Source organism: Tursiops truncatus, chromosome 5, assembly GCF_011762595.2.
Source record: "Tursiops truncatus isolate mTurTru1 chromosome 5, mTurTru1.mat.Y, whole genome shotgun sequence".
In the NCBI taxonomy this organism is placed as follows: domain Eukaryota; kingdom Metazoa; phylum Chordata; class Mammalia; order Artiodactyla; family Delphinidae; genus Tursiops; species Tursiops truncatus.
The window spans coordinates 137,203,124-137,224,618 of record NC_047038.1 but is presented as its reverse complement, the minus strand read 5'-3'; the positions used below and the strand labels follow the sequence as shown (position 1 = coordinate 137,224,618).

Here is a 21,495-nt window from a genome sequence, read left to right as displayed (position 1 = left end):
GGGATATATGTACACATATAACTGATTCACTTTGTTATAAAGCAGAAACTAACACACCATTGTACTGCAATTATACTCCTATAAAGATGTTAAAAAAAACAAATATCCCTGTGAACTGGTAGTTTTCTCCACACATCCAAAGCTGCAAAAATTTTAAGAGGTGTTAGTTGCAGCTCTTCAGATCTGGCTCTGGACATCCTGTTGCCAGCTGATCCTGTAGAACGTTGGTTTCCTGAGTCGTGGTCATTTAGGCAAATTACCCTATTCCTTAATTTAATAGTTATGAAATAAGCACAATAGTAGTGTCCACTTTATAAAACTGGAGGGAGGTTCAATCAAATAACTAGTGCACAGGACTTGTCATCTAGTAACCTCTCAATAAGTTATCAGCTGCTATTTGCGGATTCTGTTAAGCGTCTCCTTATTTACCGCGTTCCTCTTAGTGCCCTTCCCATATCTGAGATGAATTTATTTATGGTTACCTCTGTGAATCATGCAGCCCTTCAAGCTTCTCCCCACACCTGGAACAGTCTTTCCTCATCAACTCACCAAAGGCTTTTTTTTTTTGGCATTCTGTCCCTCATAGTTCTTGGAATTTACTTTTCCCAGGCAGACTTTTTGAAAAGCAAATACATGGAAACTTTGCAATGTTTGGCCAGTTTTTAGGAAAAAAAACAAAACAAAACAGTTTTCTGATCATAGTCAGTGTATTTTTATTAGTAGTGAAAGAATATGGTGGGGGTTGAATAAAAGCAGCTCTTCCTAGGAAATGTGACAGTTCCCATAAACACTTTGTTACAAAAACTTCCGCACATACGCTTTAATCTGGAAAGTAGCCACATGAAACGGCTGACTAGATTCTTTCTGTCATCTTGTACAGTTACTTAATGTTCCAAAATCAGAGTAGGAAATGCAAAGTCTTAAGTAACCTGAACAGAAAGAACTCATTCCCTGAAGAGCTTTCTTTTATTTATGGAAATAAACTTGATAGGTGTTCTTGTGAGACAGGAGAATTGTGCTATTTTCAGAAACAGAAGGAGTTAAGCATTTTTAGAAGAATTTAATAGGGCAAGGAGTATGTGTGTGTTTTAACCTTTTAAAACAAGAATTAGAAGATTGAGGAGCAACACCAGAGAGAATTATCACAGCCCACTCACCCAACCACCCAGGGTGGCTTTGTCGAGACTATTCTCTCTGCAGAGCAATGTCACAGTGACTCTGAACTCCTCTGGTGCTATTGAAATCTCTCTGTTTGCGGTGTGTCATTTGTGCAAGCTTTGTCCTTCTGGGGCATTGTATTTGCGCATGGAAGGACACACTGGAAATACCTGTTCTGGGACAGGGTTTGTGTTGAATGGCCCATTGTGGGTGTTTATGTGGACTCGTTTCCCTGAAAAGGCCGTCTGGATAGGGCGTCTGCTGGAAAAGCAACAATGAGCTACATTTTCAAAATAAACCAACTCCTTGTTCTGAAACACTGCAAGTTACACTTTGTGTTAGGATATTTAAACAGGGGATATGCATTCCCTTTAAAAATGGGAAAGATAAAACTGCATTTGTGTACCCTGAGTATATGTACCTCCTGGACAGGGTCAACTGCAGCCAACCGGGAAAGCCTGGTGCCAGAGGCTTGGCACGGTTCAAGAAGTTCTCTGATTTGGGAGATCTTGACAGTAGGTCCCTGAGACCCAGGCCCTGCCCTGGTGGAGTCACAGGTGAGAAATCGCAGTGACTGTATTTTGTGCACAGAAGTGTCCAGGGAGAGAGTTGAAAGTGGCACTCCCGGGTCAGGAAGACAAGATGACGTGGTTTGAAGACGGCCACCCGTCAGGAACAAGAGAATTAGGGTTACAGACGTCCACCTCCAGCTCACATCACTCAAACACTCTTTATCCATTCTTCCTTTCTCTTTATGTCTCATTACTTTCTGCGGGTGTGTGATTACCCCACTCCTACAAGCATCACTCTTCGTTAAATGCTCCATGTCGTGGGTTAACTGTGTCCTCCGGGAAGATAGGTTGAAGCCCTAATCCCCAGCACCTCCACCTATGGCCCCATTTGGAAACAGGGTCACTGCTGATGTAACAGGTTGAGAAGAGGTGATCCTGGAGGAGGGTGGCCCTAACCCAACATGGCTGGTGTCCCTGTGATCAGAGGACGTGAGGACAGGGACACAGAGGGGAACGGAGGCAGAGCCTGGAGCTGTGCTGCCACAACTCAAAGAGCGCCTGGGCCCCCAGGACCTGTTGGGAGAGGAGGGACCCTCCATGGGGCACTTCGGGGGGCAGCAGGGCCCTGCCAGCCCCTTCTCCAGCCTCCGGCCTCCTGACTGGGAGAGAATGAACACCCACTGTTGTGAGTCGCCCAGATCATGGTGCTTTGTTAAGGCAGCTCCAGGAAACAAACACAGTCCATAGGAAGGGGACCCGTTAGGACGTTTGCCCTTGGACCTCACTGCCCAGCCTGAGGATTAGGACAGAGTGATGCTCTGTGCCTGCCTCTCTTTCGCTTCTACTAGACTGTAAGTTTCACGAGGCCAGAGATTCCGCCCAATTTGTCCCTGTCACCCCTGGGGAAGGTGTGCCCCCCAGATGGGCCCTGAAGTTCTGGTTGAATGAGGATATAAAGGGTCTTAAGTTTTATATTTTTCATAATAGTCCATTTTTTTCCAAATAAAGTCCTGGGTAGGTAATGGAAACAGTCATGCCCAGGAAATCCGATTTAAGTCTATTTACACAACTCCCATCGTTCTATCCCCAGACAGTGGAGAACTTCGTGTTTATTACTGTTCCCAGAATATTGAAAAAAATAAGACAGTTCACGCCTGGGCTGCTCATATCTGTGAGGACATGCGGTGTTCTCACGGACCTCAGCTGGGTCATCACCAGTTAGTGTCTAAACCCTGAAAAGAAACATCCAAGTTTGGTTTATGTTACGAACCCATTGCTTCCTGAGCAGCTCCCTTGTCTGCATTAGCCACTTTCCAACAGGAAAGGCAACAAATAGCCCTTTTATTGCCATAATGGCTAGCAATCTCGGTGGCACAAGACGCTTACTACTCACAAATAATAATAACAAAAAGAACAAAGAAAACCCCCAAGGATGAGGCCATGCAGCCAATGTCTGTATTATCATTATTCAGAGGACAGAAGCCACAGCTATGCCGTTACCATAAACATGTCTCCTTCTTATTGGCAGATGTTTCACTTAAATAAACATAATCAGGATTTGGGAAGATTCACCTTGGCGGCAGCTAAAACACATGAATATTCACTAATCTCCTTGTGTCCCAGTTGTTACTCCAGCTGGTCTGGAAAATGCACTTTTTGGCAGGGGTAGGTGGTGCTGGACAAACAAGGCCAGCCCGAGGCTCACAGTGCGTACAAGCTGTTCACAGCTCCACACGTAGGAGGAAGACGCTCGTGTTCTTTTTAGTTCCCTCCTAATGTACGTAAGTACCTCTTTATTTCATAGTACTCCACAATCCCTCCAAAAAGTGCTGGTACTAAGAGGTAATAGCAATTTTATGGTCCAATCACCTTAACTCTGAGTTCCTTGTGCACACATGATGAGAGTAAGGTGATATTATCCTTTAAGTTATCAAAAACTATCATAGGAAGAAAGAGAAGCTCACACATTCTCGTTGTGTACAGAGTCAGTGGAGTGCATGCATCCCACCTTGATGTTCATTGCAGCACTATTTACAATAACCAGGACATGGAAGCCACCTAAATGTCCATCAACAGACGAATGGATAAAGAAGATGTGGTACATATATACCATGGAATTTTCCTCAGCCATAAAAATGAACGAAATTGGGTCATTTGCAGAGAGTGAATGGACCTAGAGACTGTCATACAGAGTGAAGTAAGTCAGAAAGAGAAAAACAAATATCGTATATTAACACATATATGTGAAATCTAGAAAAATGGTAGAGCTGAACTTATTTGCAAACCAGAAATAGAGTCACATATGTAGAGAACAAACTTACGGTTATCAAGGGGAGAAGGGGGGGATGGGGTGATTTAGGAGATTGGGATGCACATATACACACTACTATAGATAAAATAGACAACTAGTGGGAACCTACTGTAGAGCACAGGGAACTCTACTCAGTGTTCTGTGGTGACCTAAATATGAAGAAAATCTAAAAAAGAGGGGATATATGTATACCTATAACTGATTCACTTTCCTGTATAGTAGAAACTAACACAACACTGTAAAGCAACTCTACTCCAATAACAATTAATAATAATAATAAAAAAGAGTCAGTGTGTTGTAGGTGAGGGCAGGGTCTGGAGATAATCCATAAGGAGCCTCAGTACCTCCTCTCTCGGCCCCTCATCCCTGCCTACCCTTCTCTTCTCTGCAGACCACCCCTCTGTGCTCTCTCATCACAACAGCCCCCAATGACTTCCCTTATTCCCGAGTCTCTGGACTTCCTGTGTCCAAGGACCACCACGGACTGATGCGGAGCTCCTGTGCATCTTACTCCAGTTCTTGAGTGAACCAATCCCAGCAGCTCAGCTCAAGGACCAGATGGCCACCCTGCCCAAGCAGCGGAGCCCCAAAGCACTCGCTGGCCTGTGGAGGAGAGGCAGGGGTAGGGGAGCAAGGAGGCGCCTGGAGTGAACCTCAGAAAGTGCTCTGAAGATGTTTAGCAAGTCTAATCCTTTCTGGTTGTAAAGTGTGGTAGACATAAGGTGCACATTGACCTGATCACACCATTTGGTTTATCCAGCAATTCTTCATAATTCTGACATAATGCTTTCCAAAACCTGGAAAAAAATTTACATTTTGGATTGATTTATAAATCAGTGAGTAGAATGCTGTTTCCTTTAGTATTATTTCACTTGGTAATTAGCAGTTATATGCCAGTGGTGAGGTTATCTCTGTAAAAACAGATTAGGCATTTCTCGTGATGCTTGACTATTAGGATTCATCTGTTAGAATTTTCCTGGTCTTACTTCTATAAAAGTCCTAAATTCACAAGTTACTTTACAGTTCCTGAAAACATTGAAGTTATTCCCCTTAGAAAACTGATTTCTTTCTTTTTTTTTTTTTGCGGTATGCAGGCCTCTCACTGCTGTGGCCTCTCCTGTCGCGGAGCACAGGCTCCGGACGCGCAGGCTCAGCGGCCATGGCTCACGGGCCTAGCCACTCGGCAGCACGAACCCGTGTCCCCTGCATCGGCGGGCGGATGCCGCGGAGCGGCTGGGCCCGTGAGCCATGGCCGCTGAGCCTGCACGTCCGGAGCCTGTGCTCCACAACAGGAGAGGCCACAGCAGTGAGAGGCCCGCGTACTGCAAAAAAAAAAAAAAAAAAAGAATGCCACTTTAGGCAAGACAATTATTCACATTTCCTTAGGACATTGATTTCTAACCCTTTTCAACCATTTTTCTTCTATTTCCGCTTCTTTCCATTTCTGTGCATATTTAAAATTTAAAACTTCCAAGACCATTGTGAAGTCTGATAATATCCCCCAGGGAAGATTCTTTAATGAGCTTTCCTGTTTCATCTTATGTTTATTTTTTATTATTTGTTTATTGAAGTATAGTTGATTTACAATGTTGTGTTAGTTTCAGCTGTACAGCAAATTGATTCAGTTATACACACACACACACACACACATATACACATGTATTTTTTTCAGTTTCTTTTCCCTTATACATTATTACAAAATATTGAGTATATTACTTTATGTTTAACTTGTATTTTAAAAAAATCATGTATCCTATCTGTATCCCATGCTTACCCTCAGGACAATGTTAGGTCTTTTTCAAGTAGTGGTCAAATACAGGCAATATTTTTATTTATGAAGCAGTGGGACCTCTTGCGCTGCTCTGTGACCAGCCGTGTGAACTTGTTTTGGCCAATAACATATGACAGAGGTGACGTTGCACCAGTGCGGCGACCTGAATTCAGGGGCTTCCTGGGCGCGTCCACTCCTTTCTCCAAAGGCTGCTGCATGTCCAGCTGCCCAGCTGTCCTGCTGGCAGAGAAGAGCCCTCGTCCGCATGAAGAGGGATGAGTCGTTTGTCTCAGGCCATCCTGGACCAGCCAGCTGACCCCAGATGAAGGTACAAGCAAGGCCTCTGAGATCAGCTAAGCCCTGCCAAGTCAGCAGGACCACCCACTCCACTTACACAATTACGAGCTAACACGGGCTCATAGTTTTAAGTCACCGTAGTTTGGGGTAGTTAATTACAAAGTGACTGCTAACTGATAGTCTGCTGTCTGATCAATCATGACTCTACGTCACGACAGTGCACTAGTCCACAGGCTATAAAGACAAAGGAGAAATGGGTTTGACTCCTGATCACAATCAGTTCACAATTTAACTGGTTTGTGGACACCTACACATTGCAGCGTCTATGCCACAAGTATGCTCAGATAGTCTAATCCAAAATTGTCAGGTGGATTCCGAAAACAAGCACATGCTTGCCTAGCAGTTGCAAGGACAGCATTGTTCTTGGGACAGAGAGTAAGAGATGGAAACAGAGATAGAGACAGAAAAACAGAGACACAAATGACTAATTGCACTAAGGGATCTGGACACAGGTCCACACAGTTGGACACAGACACAGAAAGGAAGTGGGAGCTCGTTGAGAAGCAGACTGGAAAGTGTGGGCACCAAGTCACTGAAGGCCTTTTATGTGCCTTACTAAGCAGTTATTCCTTAAGACAGTTCTTTCTTTCTTTTCTTTTCTTTTTCTTTTCTTTTTTTTTTTTGTTTGTGTTGGGTCTTCATTGTTGCATGTGGGGGCTACTCCTTGTTGAGCTTCACGGGCTTCTCTTTGCGGTGGCTTCTCTTGTTGCGGAGCACAGGCTCCAGTGCGTGGGCTTCAGTAGTTCTGGCATGAGGGTTCAGCCGTTGCGGCTCACAGGCTCTAGAGTGCAGGCTCAGTAGCTGTGGCACACGGGCCTAGTTGCTCCATGGCATGAGGGATCTTCCCGGACCAGGGCTCGAACCCGTTTCCCCTGCATTGGCAGGCGGATTCCTAACCACTGTGCCACCAGGGAAGTCCAAGACAGTTATTTCTAAACCACCTTCTGTGGCACCTTGGGGTCTGCAGAGATGTTTCAAAGGAATGGGATGTAAAAGGAGGTGGAGCTTGTAACACTGGTCATCCCAGTTACACTCTCTTCCACATTTGCCAATAATCCCAAGCCCCAGACAGTTCCCATTCAAAGTCGCTTTTTCCTGTTTCAGATATGGTGGTAAAATATTTGCGGGGTGGGGCGGGGAAGAAGGATGTCTTTCCATCTCCCCAGAGTTATCTCCATGGCATGGCATCTATTGCCCCTTCTAACTTCTCTATAAGCTGCTCTGAGTGCCATTCTCTATAAGGGTCCTGATCCCTTGGCCGCACATCACTGTATTGTTGAAAGTCTGTCATGCCACACTGCCCTTCTTGACATCCCTTTTTCTACTTTGTAACACAATCACAGAGGCTATGTGAGATCCACTTTTCCTGAAAAGATGGGGTAAAGGGAATTCCAAGGTAGGGCTCCTACAGTTTGCCTGGAGTACTGGAGTCCTCTTTGATCACTTTTGCCCTTCTTTCATCCATTCTGTAGAGCAAAATTACATTTCTCAAAATGAATATCATATCATGTCACTTTCCTAATAAAAACCTTTCCATGACTTTCTGTTACACTTAGAACAAGGTCTACGTTCATTTACTGTCATATAGCAATCTCTCATCCCTTAAAGCTCACGGCAGCTTTCCTGCCTACCCTGTTCAAAGTAAATCACCACATGGTCTGATTCATCTCAGCTTTTGTTTGTTTTCTTGTTGAGACTTATCATTCGAAATTATTTTGTTTCCATTTCCTTTAGGTTTAACCTCACACCTCCAGACGATATAAGTACCACGACATCTTCTTTGCTATTGTAGCCTTAGACCCTCTCATCACTATAGCATAGAATAGGTGCTTAATAAATATTAGTTCAAGGAATGAATGGAGAAATTCACAACAAAGTCTTTGAAGGAGGTACTTGTATTCATTAGCTACTCCTACTGTCATGCTGTGTAACAGATGATCCCCAAACTCAATGGTATAAAGCAAGCATTCATTCACATAATCTGTAGGTTGGCAGGTGCAGCTCAGCTCCATGCTGCAGTGGCAGGGGCTCCACTTACACTGAGCCTCCTTAGATCAGGGGCTCCTGGGGCATATCCAAGATTGTGACAGAGGCCTCTGACATAAAACCCATCGCAGAGGCACTTGGCAAATTATGGTTATATCATGTCAAAGAAATGAGTCACACCACACAACCAAAAGTCAAGGGGTGAAGAATCACAGCTCACCTATTCTCCAACATAATTTCAAAGCTAGGATAAAAGTCCATGTTATTCTCATTTTGAAACCCCATTCTTTTTACTATATTACACTTTGTTTTGATTGGAGCAATGTTTTGAGGTAACATTGCCTTCACCATTCTGATAACTATTATTATTATTATCATTATCATTGTCATATTCATTAAACCCAAGAAGTTGATAATAATGTCTTCTACTAAAATTATGCATAACTGTTGATATGGAAGTTCCACTTGATCTAGTAAAATAAGAAGAATAAAACAAAAGGTTTAAACCAGAGGTAAAGAAAAATCTTTCAAATCAGTCAGAGAGAAAAGACACATAAGCACAGAAGAACAAAGATAAAAATGACAGGATACTTTCTGTTGGAAACGTTGCAACCCAGAAAACAATGGAACTGCATTTAAAGTACTGAAAGATGATGAAGAAACAAAATTGCCAATCTGGAATTCTATGCACAGAAGGAAAAAATACCCAACAACTGAATAATTGAAGGTGAAAAAAGGACTTGTTAAGCCATAAAAAAAAAACGGAACAAATTTTAACCAGTGGACTTACCAGACATGTTAAGGAAGTCCTTCAGGCAGAAGGAAAACAGTACCAGATGGAAATCTGGATGTGCACAAAGGACTAAAGAGCTAGGGAAATGGTAAATGTGTGCGTAGATATAAAATACGTACTTTTAGATCTCTTTAAAGAGTAATTGTTTAAAGCAAAAATAATGATATATTTTGAGGTTGTTTTAAACATATGTAGAAGAAAATACATGACAACAGAAGCCAGACTTGGTGGGAATTAGTGGAAGCGTCCTGATATAAGGTCCCTTTACTGTTGATGTGGTGGAAAAATATTACATAAATTAAGCAAGAAGACACGCCCCATCAGAGATTCAGATATATTATCAATATAAAATTTTTAATAACAGTATGACAATGATACAATATTAAATTAAATTACTGGAATGAAAGTAGAAAGAAATAGATCAAAGTACCTACAAGAATTTAGTATATAATAAATAGTTCATTCTAAGTTAGTGGGGAAAGAATGCATTATCCAACAAACATGTTTATAACTAGATAATAATTTTGGAATAAAATGATATTTCTGCTTCTTTTCTAAAGTTGTTATTCCAGATAAGGAGTAATGGTTAAACATTAAAAAATTAAATCATGTATGGGGTAAAGAAAAATATGGACAAGACTTATATGATTGTATTATGGGCAATATCTTACTGAAGCATCCCACTAAAGAAAGAATCTGTAAAGAAAAATATTTTTAATGTAATTTTTTTAAATGAACAAACTTGAAAGACCCATTTTAAGCTGAGAATTGTTTGAGTCATGAATGTCTGACAGTTAAATTCTTAACATGTTGATTCCTTAGAAAATAATGAGCAAGAGAAACATACCATTGGAAAAATAGGCAAATAATAATTTGCATACACATGTACACACACACACACACACATATACAGATCATCCTAACTTATTATGGGGTTACATCCCAATAAACCCATTGTAAATTGAAAATACTGTAAGTCAAAAACGCATTTAATCCCTAAATTGGAAACCATGCAAACATCCATAACAGGAGAATGGGTAAATAAATGAAGATGTATCCATACAATGGAGCCTTACTCAGCAATTAAAAAAAACTACTGATACATGCAACATGAGTGAGCTCTTTACAAAGCACTACTGCTGTTCAAATGTTATTTATTACCCTCATTTTATTTAAATGGATAAGCAAGAAACCATTCTAAGCAGATGGAGAATTTTAACACGTATTCATGAGTTATGTCTTATTTCCTGTCATGAAATTTCTTAATCACATACACAATTGTGTGATCAATTCAAAATGTTGTTGACATTGTTTCTAATCACTAGTCTTAATGTGCAAATTATTTATTCAATATATCATTATGGTGTAGCCCCATTTCTTATGTCTTCAAATGAGCACAGTTCCTTTAAAAGTAAATATTACCGCAGCCCTGCAAGTGGTTTGACCTTTTATGCCATTGTCTATAATTCATTCATTCGACAAATATTTTTTGAGTAATAACTGTGTGCCAGATTGTTCTAGGTGCCCAGAATATAGTAGTGACCAACTCAGAAAGCTGACATTACAGTAAGGAGACTGAGTTAACAATAACTGTAATGAACAAATAGTTTAGTATAGCAGTTGGTGACGTGTTATAAGAAAATACAATGGAGCAGGGTAAGGGAGATTCCAGGGGGATGGGTAGTTCTCACTGAGAAGGTGACAGTTGACACTTGAAGCAGGTTAGAGATTCAGCCCTGCCGTTATTGGGGGGAGAGCAGTCCAGGCCGAGAACAGCCAGTGCAAAACCCAGAAGCTGCAGGAGGCTGTGTGACTCTGTAGCAGACTGAGCCAGGCTGCAGGTCGCTGGGAGGACCTCAGCTTCACTTCCAGTGAAATGCAGTGTTTAAGCCCAGGAGAAGCATGATGGAATTTGCTGCTTTTTAAAAAATGCGTTTTAGATTTTAAAGGGATCCGAGGATCAGCTGAGGAGGCACCTGGGGAAGACCCGAGGGTAAAAGCAGAGAGAACAGTTGGGAGGTGAGTATCCAGGTGAGAGATTCTGGGGGCTTCAGCAAGACTGAAACAGTGGGGTTGGTCGGAAGCGGCTGGATTGGGGATGCATTCTGAAGGGAGAACCCACAGGAATTTCGGACAGATTGGCATGGGATGTAACAGGACACAAACATGTGCTTCTGGTTCACAGAAAACTGTTACGAAGGAAAATATCTCATTTTTAAACTAAAAATCTTATATGCATTCGTTTGCTCAAAGTGTACACTTTCTCTCGAATTGTACATAAGGAAGCTACATGTGAAACAAATGAGAGCGTTGTTAACCTATTTTTCAAAATGCTACGCTGAGTCTTAGGAAGAGAGGTCTCTGCAAGGGAGTCCTGGATGCCTGGTGGGCTTGCCCGCCGTGCCCCTCTGCTTCGGAGGATGCCATGTGGTGGAAGCTGTCAATCTATTTCATTTCCGTCAACCAGAGTCGAAGTGGCATTTCATGATTTCATTAACTGAGCTCTGCTGGCTTTTGACCTTGCGATTTCCAGACTTGTGACCCCGTATTCTTTCTCCCTTGCACTCTGCCAGGCTGTCTTCAGAAGAATTTCACGTGACTGTCAAGGGAAAATTACCTCTAGTGCTTTCATCTGTCAAAATCCTGTCATCGCTGCGGGTGTGACTCAGGCTATGAGGTGAGGCTCTGATTTTTATTGTCACTTTCTTTTCTTCTGCCAGTCTGAGAGCACACTCCCTCCACATCATTGTGCACATGCCATCAGGGAAATGTGGCACATACACAGTGTGTCACGCCGCATATTGTCACATAATTGCTGTTATGCAGAATGTGAGCTGTTTCATCCTCTCATCAAAAAGATAACTACAGCAAAACCTTTTCAGTCCCTAAAGGTTTTATCTGACATTCTCGTAAATGGTGGAATATTTGAAATACTTATTAAAAATAAATAACTGTTCAATGATTGATTGCTTGATTGACTAATTGATTAGGGAGAAGCTCAGAAGCCTGGTCTCTTTTTCTTAGGGACTCCCAGGACGGTTAAAAAAAAAAAAGCAACAACAACGATTGGTTCAGGGGGAAATTTAAGAATCTTCCAGCCTCCAGGGAATATAAGGTTGTCTCTTACTCGTTTGCAGTGTTTATTTTTAACACTTTTAACTTGTTCTTCTTAAAGACGATGCCTCCTCTGAGCACCGCGGAAATCATTCCTAAATACTGCAGGGAATAAATGATGTGTTGGTTATTTAATTACATGTGTTAAAAAGTTGTTTGGGTTTGGACAAATGTATAATGAAATGCATCCATCATTATAATTACCATGCAGGGTATTTTCACTGCCCTAAAAACCCTCTGCGCTCTGCCTGTTCATCTCCCCCAACACTAGCCCAGGCCACCACCTATCTTTTCACCTTCTCCAGTTTTGCCTTTTCCAGAATGTCATATCATTTGAGTCATTAATTATGTAGCCTTTACAGATGGACTTCTTTGCTTTGTAATATGTGTTTAGGATTTGTCCCTTTCTTTCCATGGATTGATAGCTCATTTCTTTTTTAGTGCTGAGTAATATTCTTCATTGCTCCAAGTTTTGACAATTATGAATAAATGTTTATTCTATAAAAATTTTTAATGTTTACACTATGAACATCTGTGTGCAGGTTTTTGTGTGGACATCAGTTTTCAACTGTTTTGGGTAAATACCAAGAAGTCCAGCCGCTGGGTCATGTGTTAAAGGACGTCTGGCTGTGTAAGAAACCACCAAGAAGTCCAGCCGCTGGGTCATGTGTTAAAGGACGTCTGGCTCTGTAAGAAACCACCAAACCGCCTTCCGAAGCGGCTGCACCGTTTTGCGCTCCCACCGGCAATGATGAGAGTTCCTGTCGTTCCCCATGTTTGTCAGCATTTGTGGCTGTCAGTGTTCCAGCCTGTGGCCGTTCTAAGAGGTGTGTCATGGTGTCTCGTTGTTGTTTGAATTTGCATTTCCCTGATGGCATCTGATGCAGAGCACCTTTCCACGTGCATTTTTGCCATCTGCATATCGTTTTTCGTGGGTTGTCTTTTAAAAATTTTGGCCCATTTACAAATTGCATTGCTTGTTTTCAATAAATAGAGTGTTCATAAATAAACTGATTTATCCAATGTGTCTCTTGCAAATATTTTCCCCCAGTCGTATCTTCTAATTCTTGATGTTGTCTTTCACAGAACAGAGTTTTTAATTTTAATTAAGTCCAGCTTATGGACTATTTCTTTCATGAATCACGTCTTCAATGTTGTATGGCATTAACATATTTTGATCTTCCCTCCTAGACTGAAATGACCATTCAGAGATTTGTGTCTCCTTCTCACTGCCAAGACTCACAGGTGTGGCTGGGATGTTCTATGAACATGCACATCGTGACGTCACAGTGACAAAACACACTGGGTGTGCAAGAAACACTATACAAGACTAACAATCTCATTCGGAAAAAATAACTTCAGCCAAAGCTTTAGATTTCCTGACTCCCTTTATACTCAGAAAGTCAAAGAAACATTGGTATCTACAACAAAATGATCACATTCATCCAGAGAAAGAAGTCAGTGTAATGACAATGGCAACAATTACATCCTTGTAAAAAACAAAAAGTAGAAAAAAAATTGTAGACTGAAATAAAGACAATGGAAGCAAAGTTCATTATTGCCAGAATACCAAGGAAGACATTCCCTGGAGGAGAGAGTGGAGACCTTATATAATTGGGATTTTCCTAAATAATATGGTGAAACTATGCAGGGATAAACCTTCAAATTATCGTTCTCAGAGATTCTCTAGTTTCGGAGTAGAAAGATAACAAATGTGGTTTTGGTTCTGACCATCTCTTTCTACAAGGCAGATCTTGCTAGGGTTCTTTCTGGGCAGGATAAGAACAGTCATTTTTCCTTCTAAGCATTGTGCCCCTGACCCAGTGTCGTACCGGAGCTGGACTACACCAACTCCAGGTGGCCAACTAAACTCATGCTCTACAAAATCCCTTTTCAGTTCCATTACGTTGGTGGCTTAAGATCAGCCACGGTGTAGGAGCATTTACACAGCAGAAATTGGCCAACACTTAAACCAGCCCTGCCTACCAGAGTCCACTGTTAAAGATTCCCCAGCATACCATCGGCCTGATCCTGTGAATTCTGACAGCCAGGTACCACTACTCACTCCATCTTCACACAGAGACGTCATCTCCTTAGCGACGCTGCATGCACAGCGGATAAGCCACTAACCTTTCATAGGATCAGAATTATAAAATCTTTCCTACAGTATAAGCACATTCCTTCCGTAGAGTGAGCTAGTTTGCATATTCTTTTACAGTTTACAAAATACGTTAGCCTTTAAAGTCTCATTTCCATTTTATTTTCACAGCATTCCCTGGTAGAGTAATTATTATTCCACCTCATGTATGAAGAAAATACGGATGAAAGAGATTGTCAGTTGCTCAGGATAACAGAGCTTGTTAATTAATTGGCTTTTGATATCTTCTTTTTTCCTGCATTGTCATTGCATAGAAGGACGGAAATATTATTCATATATGGATATTTTTGTTTTAATATGGTAACTATAATCTTAATCTTTATAACACTTTATCTTTTTTAACATCTTTATTAGAGTATAATTGCTTTACAATGGTGTGTTAGTTTCTGCTTTATAACAAAGTGAATCAGTTATACATATACATATGTTCCCATATCTCTTCCCTCTTGCGTCGTCTCCCTCCCTCCCACCCTCCCTATCCCACCCCTCTAGATGGTCACAAAGCACCAAGCTGATCTCCCTGTGCTATGCGGCTGCTTCCCACTAACTATCTATTTTATGTTTGGTAGTGTATATATGTCCATGCCACTCTCTCACTTTGTCACAACTCACCCTTCCCCCTCCCCATGTCCTCAAGTCCATTCTGTAGTAGGTCTGTGTCTTTATTCCCATCTGGCCCCTAGGTTCTTCATGACCTTTTTTTTTTTTTTTTTAGATTCCATATATATGTGTTAGCATTCGGTATTTGTTTTTCTCTTTCTGACTTACTTCACTCTGTATGACAGACTCTAGGTCCATCCACCTCACTACAAATAACTCAATTTCTTTTTTTTATGGCTGAGTAATATTCCATTCTATATTTGTGCCACATCTTCTTTATCCATTCATCTGTCGATGAACACTTAGGTTGTTTCCATGTCCTGGCTATTGTAAATAGAGCTGCAATGAACATTGTGGTACATGACTCTTTTTGAATTATGGTTTTCTCAGGGTATATGCCCAGGAGTGGGATTGCTGGGTCGTATGGTAGTTCTATTTTTAGTTTTTTAAGGAACCTCCACACTGTTCCCCATAGTGACTGTATCAATTTACATCCCCACCAACAGTGCAAGAGGGTTCCCTTTTCTCCACAGCCTCTCCAGCATTTGTTGTTTGTAGATTTTCTGATGATACCCATTCTAACTGGTGTGAAGTGATACCTCATTGTAGTTTTGATTTGCATTTCTCTAACGATTAGTGATGTTGAGCATCCTTTCATGTGTTTATTGGCAATCTGTATATGTTCTTTGGAGAAATGTCTATTTAGGTCTTCTGCCCATTTTTGGACTGGGTTGTTTGTTTCTTTGATATTGAGCTGCATGGGCTGCTTGTAAATTTTGAAGATTAATCCTTTATCAGTTGCTTCATTTGCAAATATTTTCTCCCATTCTGAGGGTTGTCCTTTTGTCTTGTTTATGGTTTTCTTTGCTGTGCAAAAACTTTTAAGTTTCATTAGGTCCCATTTGTTTATTTTTGTTTTTATTTCCATTTCTCTAGGAGGTGGGTCGAAAGGGATCTTGCTGTGATTTATGTCATAGAGTGTTCTGCCTATGTTTTCCTCTAAGAGTTTGATACTGTCTGGTCTTACATTTAGGTCTTTAATACATTTTGAGTTTATTTTGTATAACACTTTATCTTGATAATGTTTTGAAATGCAAACTATTTACTATTATTGCTTATAGCATTTTTTAAAATTTGTGACATAATGATGGTGATAACTACCTTTGGATGCTTGTTATATAGGTTTGCTGTGCTAAGCACTTTACCTATAGTCTCATTGCATACCCCCAGGGTAGCATAAACATCCATATTTATATAAAGCAATGGAAGTTTACATCAGTAGAGAATCCGCCCCAGATCGTGTAGTGGGAGGCTGGGACCTGAAGTGCAGCTCTGATGCTCCCGTCTGCACGTTTCACCACAGTGTAAATATTGTGGCACCCACCAGTTGGAGCTTGCCCTTCTCCTCCTTCATTTAAAGAGTTTTTTTTCTTACACAAATTAACTTAAATGCATTTTAATTTACAATGAAATATCTTTAAAACAATCTGTATGTCATTGTTTTAACTTTAATAATCTTCCTTTCTTCATGGATTTTGTCATTTATATATTAGTTCAATATTTATACAGTGAAAAAAGGCAAATGTCCAGTTTTTAAGAGCCCTGGCTCTGAGGCCAGACTTTATAAAGTGGGACTATTCATATTTAGTTCAAAGAATTGCCTAGAGGACTCCTTCTCGACCTTTGACAAGTCGGGACAAGTGCAGAAAAAAATCCCATGTGAGCAGCTCACTGGGGTGCAGAGGCAAGGCTGCCTCAACCTCAGAGCCGTCTGGCTCTCACTGCCTAGACACACCTGTCCCCACTCCTACTCCCCAGGGAGAAGTGCTGGCCTCGGGAATCACAGGCAGCATCGGTGGATGCTGGGGGACCTGGCACACAGAAGACACTGCGTTAGTTCCACTTGGTTAGCTCTAACTAATGAGACTTTTCTGCATTTGATGTAAACTCATGGAAGTTAGGGAGCCTGGATGATGTCTGCTGTGGGTCACTTTGTCACTGTTTCATTCCAGCACGACTCTTTATCCCACTTCATACCATCTACCTTTCATTGCTGAGGGCCAGGAAATTCAATTATCAAGTGTTTGAAGTGATGTCAACAATCCTAGTCAAGCTAAGTGTGGTACCTTCCCAGTAGGAAAACGCAGGAAGCCAGTGGCTCGTGAAGACGCGGGAATCACAGGAAAAAAAGAAAGTCGTTGTGTCACTTCCTCTCCTTGTGCTGGATGCCCCTCCGGGTGGTCCTTCTCTCACACACTCCAAGACAGGCTCCATCCTTTTCTGGATGCTATCACTGTGAAAAGGCCTGCAGCTTCTCTGCTCCCCAAAGCCGACTCTGTTTAGAAATCAAGACGTCTCCTGCGGTGGGACCTCCTCAACTCGAGAGCTGATGCGCGGATAAAGGTCTCGTGTCAGCCTGGCGCTTCTCCAGCTGGACCCCTACAGGGGCAGGGGCTGCAGCCGCCCTTCTCCCCCTGGCTTCAGCTGGGTGCTGGTCCTTTCTCTCTTGGAGCCCGGACAGACACCCTCCACCTCCCACCACCAAGAACTGCAGTTTCCGGGACACCTTTCTCAGGACCCGCCAGGCGTGCTGAACATGTCTGGCCCCCTTATGGGGCATCTTCCTGCCCCTTCAGGGGACCCTTTAACACAAGATGCCAGACAGCCGCTCCCATCCCCCCCACGCACGGCCCACAGGTCCCCGGGAAACACACACCTCAGAACTGTCATCGTGCCAGTGGGTTTCCTTCCAAAACATAGACTCTGCTATAAAAGGTCTCTTCAGGCCACTTCTGATAGTTGAGGTTTCTCAGCTATAAGCCATTTGTTGCCTTTGCCCTTCAAGTGCACGGAGCCCCTATTGAGTTCTCTAGGCGGTGGTCTGGAAGTGAGTAAACAGCTCTCATCCTTCACTGTGGCTACAGGACGTGGCTTCACCTTTCCCACCCACTTCAATTCCAAACCCTGTGCATTTTCAGCGAGTGCCCTAGGGTCACGCAGTAGGTCCTGGGACCCCTCTTGGTAGGTTCTGCATGGCTGGCTTAGGACCTTACCTGGGAATGCCAGACTGGTTTAATGGTTATGATCGTAAACCAACTACTAAACCAAATCAGAATTACTAGTTATTTCTGAATAATTTGATTGTCTAGATATGTGACTTTGTGCAGGTGAAATAAAACTGCCTTAAAACCAGGAAAACTTCCTTTTTAAAACTCATGGTTCATGTAGAAACTCTCCCAGGGCTGATATGATAATTGGGAGTAAATTCATCAATAGATTAAATCATTAGCACAGATTTTTAAATTATCCTGAAGAACATAGTTACATTTTAGATGATGTGAAATTAGAAATAATGTTTACAATTTTAGTATGTGAGACTGGAATTCAAGACAACCCTGAAAGGATATTAGAGGACAGAAAAATAATGATCCCTCTTACTCTAATCCTGGGAGGTTTGCCAGGTTCCAGCCGATTATGCTGCCATCAGGACATCCTGGTGCCTTGGTTGTCCAGCAGCCATGCTCCTCCCACCTTTTTCCTTCCAGAGGTACAGAACACCTTGCCATTAGGGATTGGAGTCGGCAGATGAGAAATTCAATCTCATTACCTCACCCAGGGTGTGTTTGCTGTGGACACAGACTGGGCTTTAACGTCAGACAAATCCACATTCAAATACTGACCTTGGAAAAGATAATTAAGCTCTTTCGAATTTGCTTTGAAACTGAATACAGGTTTCCCTTGCTCTCCTAAAGTAGATCAGCCCCTCGAAAGCTTTCGGGAGCCGAAACGGTGTAAAGCGAAGAAGCAGTTACCTTAGGGCACCTCTTGCTGACGGAGGCACAAGATGAATCAGGATAAAGCACAGATGCTGCCAGACACAGGTCAAGGTTCTGGAGGCTCGATGCTGAGATGCTGAGCGCGCTTCTAGGGAAGGGGCCTGGCGGGGCCCCTCCCACAGCTTGGGCTGTGCGCTGTGTCTGTAACAGCTCTACTCCCTGCAGAACAAATGTGGAATGCTATTTTCACTTCCCGCCTTTTTTTCATAAAAGTGAAAATCCTTTTCATATTTCTTTCCATGTGAAAACAGGTACTAATGCGGACATTTTCTGAAAGCAAAGTGGCATAAAGCAAACTTTCGAAAAGGGGGGAGTATCCAGAGTTAGCCAATTAATGGATTCATTTCTTCATTCAAAAAATAGTTACAGAAGAAAAACAAAAATAAAAAAAAACTAGAGACTTCCCTGGTGGTCCGGTGGTTCAGACTCCGTGCTTCCACGGCAGGGGACATGGGTTCGATCCCTGGTTGGGGAACTAAGATCCCGCATGCCGCATAATAGTTCCAGAGTGCCTCTCCTATGTTCTGTAAATTGTGCTGGGCAGTAGGGACTTAAGAGTGAAGGGAAACGTGATCACTGCCCTCATGCAGCTAACAGTCTAAAGGATGTGGTGATGATGTAATGAGTAACTAGGAATAAATAGCTTACAGGCTGTGACTGTTGCCCGGGGGAGGAACAAACAGAGGGTTGCAGGTGGTTAGATAGAAAATAACAAGAGGAGACCTACCCCAGGTAGTGAAATTAGAGCAGCTCTCTTGAAGAAGGGACATTTGAGATGAGACCCCAAGGAGCCTGCCAAGAAGAGGCTCTGAGCTGGGGAAGAAGTCCGAATGGATCAAAGCCCGAGGCAGGAGTGCGTTATGCCTCAAGGGATTTTTCTATTGGGTGGATTCAGCTGGCTGAGGAGTTCCAGAACACCCAGTCCCCGAGAAGCCCCTCGGGGAGTGGCAGCTCAGGTCTCCAAAGCCCTGGTCTGCAGACGGGCTTGGTGGGTCACTGGCAACCTGGGAAAATCCTGTCCTGTTCTAGTTCTTCGCAAAGCAAGCCGTGTAAAACCCCATGGGAGTATGCTAGGACCAAGGGTGTCGGCTTACAGTGCAAAACAGTTTAATGCAACCTGGAATCCTCAGTTCCTTAAGAACATAGCTTAAGAGTGATTGTTCTCTGCTAAAGCTCAACACAGCTTTGGGAACGTAGAGCAGGCGCCCAAGAAGTACGTGTAGAAGTCTGTGGGACATAAAAAAATGAATGGTCCGGGCACTAAAGAATGACCTAACACTAAGCTGTTTATTACATCCACTGTAAATCTTAATTAAGGTTTAAAATGATCGCATGAAGCCAAGAAAAAAGATTCTATGACGACAATAACTATTGTTGTTATAAAGTCCACAGACTCTATAAACACTTATTCGGTCTCCTCCCCCGAATGCCTGAAGTCTCCTTGTTGAACTATTTATTTTTTCATTGTTATTTCGAACTTATTTATAATAAGCAAAATATGACAGTTTATCATTGTTTGTAAAAAGGAAGAAAACTGCCTGTAAACCGTGCCCCACCATTAACTCTGTGACCTGTACGCACAGAAGGGAATTCTCATGATAAATTAGCAATCATTTTGTCTGGGGGCAGCAAATAGACTTGTGCAGACTGCCGCACAGATTACTGTACACCCCGTTCCTTAGCTTCTAGGAAAGGATGGACTTTTCCCACTGGACGCAGGTAGAGTATTTTTCAAACCTTGGTAACCCTTTTCTTTCTTGTGACTTAGAGCTCTTTTACCACAAACGTCTGTCAGCCCCATGTCACCTGCCCCCACCCAGAGTTATTGAACCTTCAGAACCATAATTAAATGTATCGACTGTATAGATCTTTCTCGAATTCTCCTGATAATAACATACCTTAATACTTATGTTTTAAATTTAAAATTATTTCCAAAGCCACCCAAGCTAACCAAAATAACTATAGGATAATACTAATTGAAAAGAAGAAAAACTATCAGCCCCCTCACTAAGAGATAAACACAGTCTTACCTTTGTGTAAATGTCTTAGACAAACTTCTTCCATTTTGTTTGTGTGTTTACATATTTCATATTGTTTAATGTGATGTGCCATCCATGGTTTTCATCAGCGATTTTTAGCATAACTTATCCACATGTAGATAAAATTATTTTACATTATCTCACTAACCACATATGTTTATACACAACACACATAATACATATATCGGAGTTTAATTTTAGCAATCCCTATTTCTTGACATAGAACTAGTTTTCAACTTTCAATTCTTCTAAAAAATGTCAAGATAACCCCCTTAAATAAATTTTGCACACACTTCTATTTCTTTTGTAGACAGAAATGGAACTTATTAACCAAGATTTTATACATTTTTAGGCATGTGATACCATTGCAAGTTGCCCCCCAAAAATGTAAAAATTTATGCTCTCACTTAGACTGTATCACATAACCATATTCTGAAACTAATCCAAGGAGAAAGTATAATGTAATGTTCAAAATTAAACTGAGATGAAATTATGTGCTAATTAATTAATGTGCAAATAATAATAACTGAAGTATGTGCTAATTTTGAAGAAGGATGATGTCGCAGAATTGCCTTAGAAAAAACAGCCACCTCCGCCTGGGCAAAGGCGCGCGCTGTGGCAGGCGCTCAACTCTGACTTATTCGGAGGACGTCTGATTACAATGCAGCAGGCCTCGGAGGCGTGAATTGCTGTGAAGGGCGTCCACTGGCCATTAGAGAGCAGAGCACAGGCAGGAAATGACCCAGCACAGGAGGCCCTGTTTACTTACCACAGTCAGAGACGCAGGAGCTGCTATGATCAGCTCAGAGCTGGTCCAGGCGTGAGAGCGAATAGGAAAAGTGTAGGCGTGTTTCTTATCC

The 21,495-nt window shown here is 42.0% G+C and overlaps 1 long non-coding RNA gene across 1 annotated transcript in view; it reads right to left on the bottom strand.

Moving 5' to 3' along the window:
* Positions 1–21,495, bottom strand: part of LOC141278721 (uncharacterized) — a 24,760-nt gene extending 3,265 nt beyond the window's left edge. Inside the window, exons 1-2 of the long non-coding RNA XR_012331790.1 lie at positions 21,405–21,495; positions 18,573–18,755 (exon numbers count right to left, since the gene is read on the bottom strand). This is a non-coding gene — a long non-coding RNA (uncharacterized lncRNA). The remainder of the gene's footprint in view (positions 1–18,572; positions 18,756–21,404) is intronic.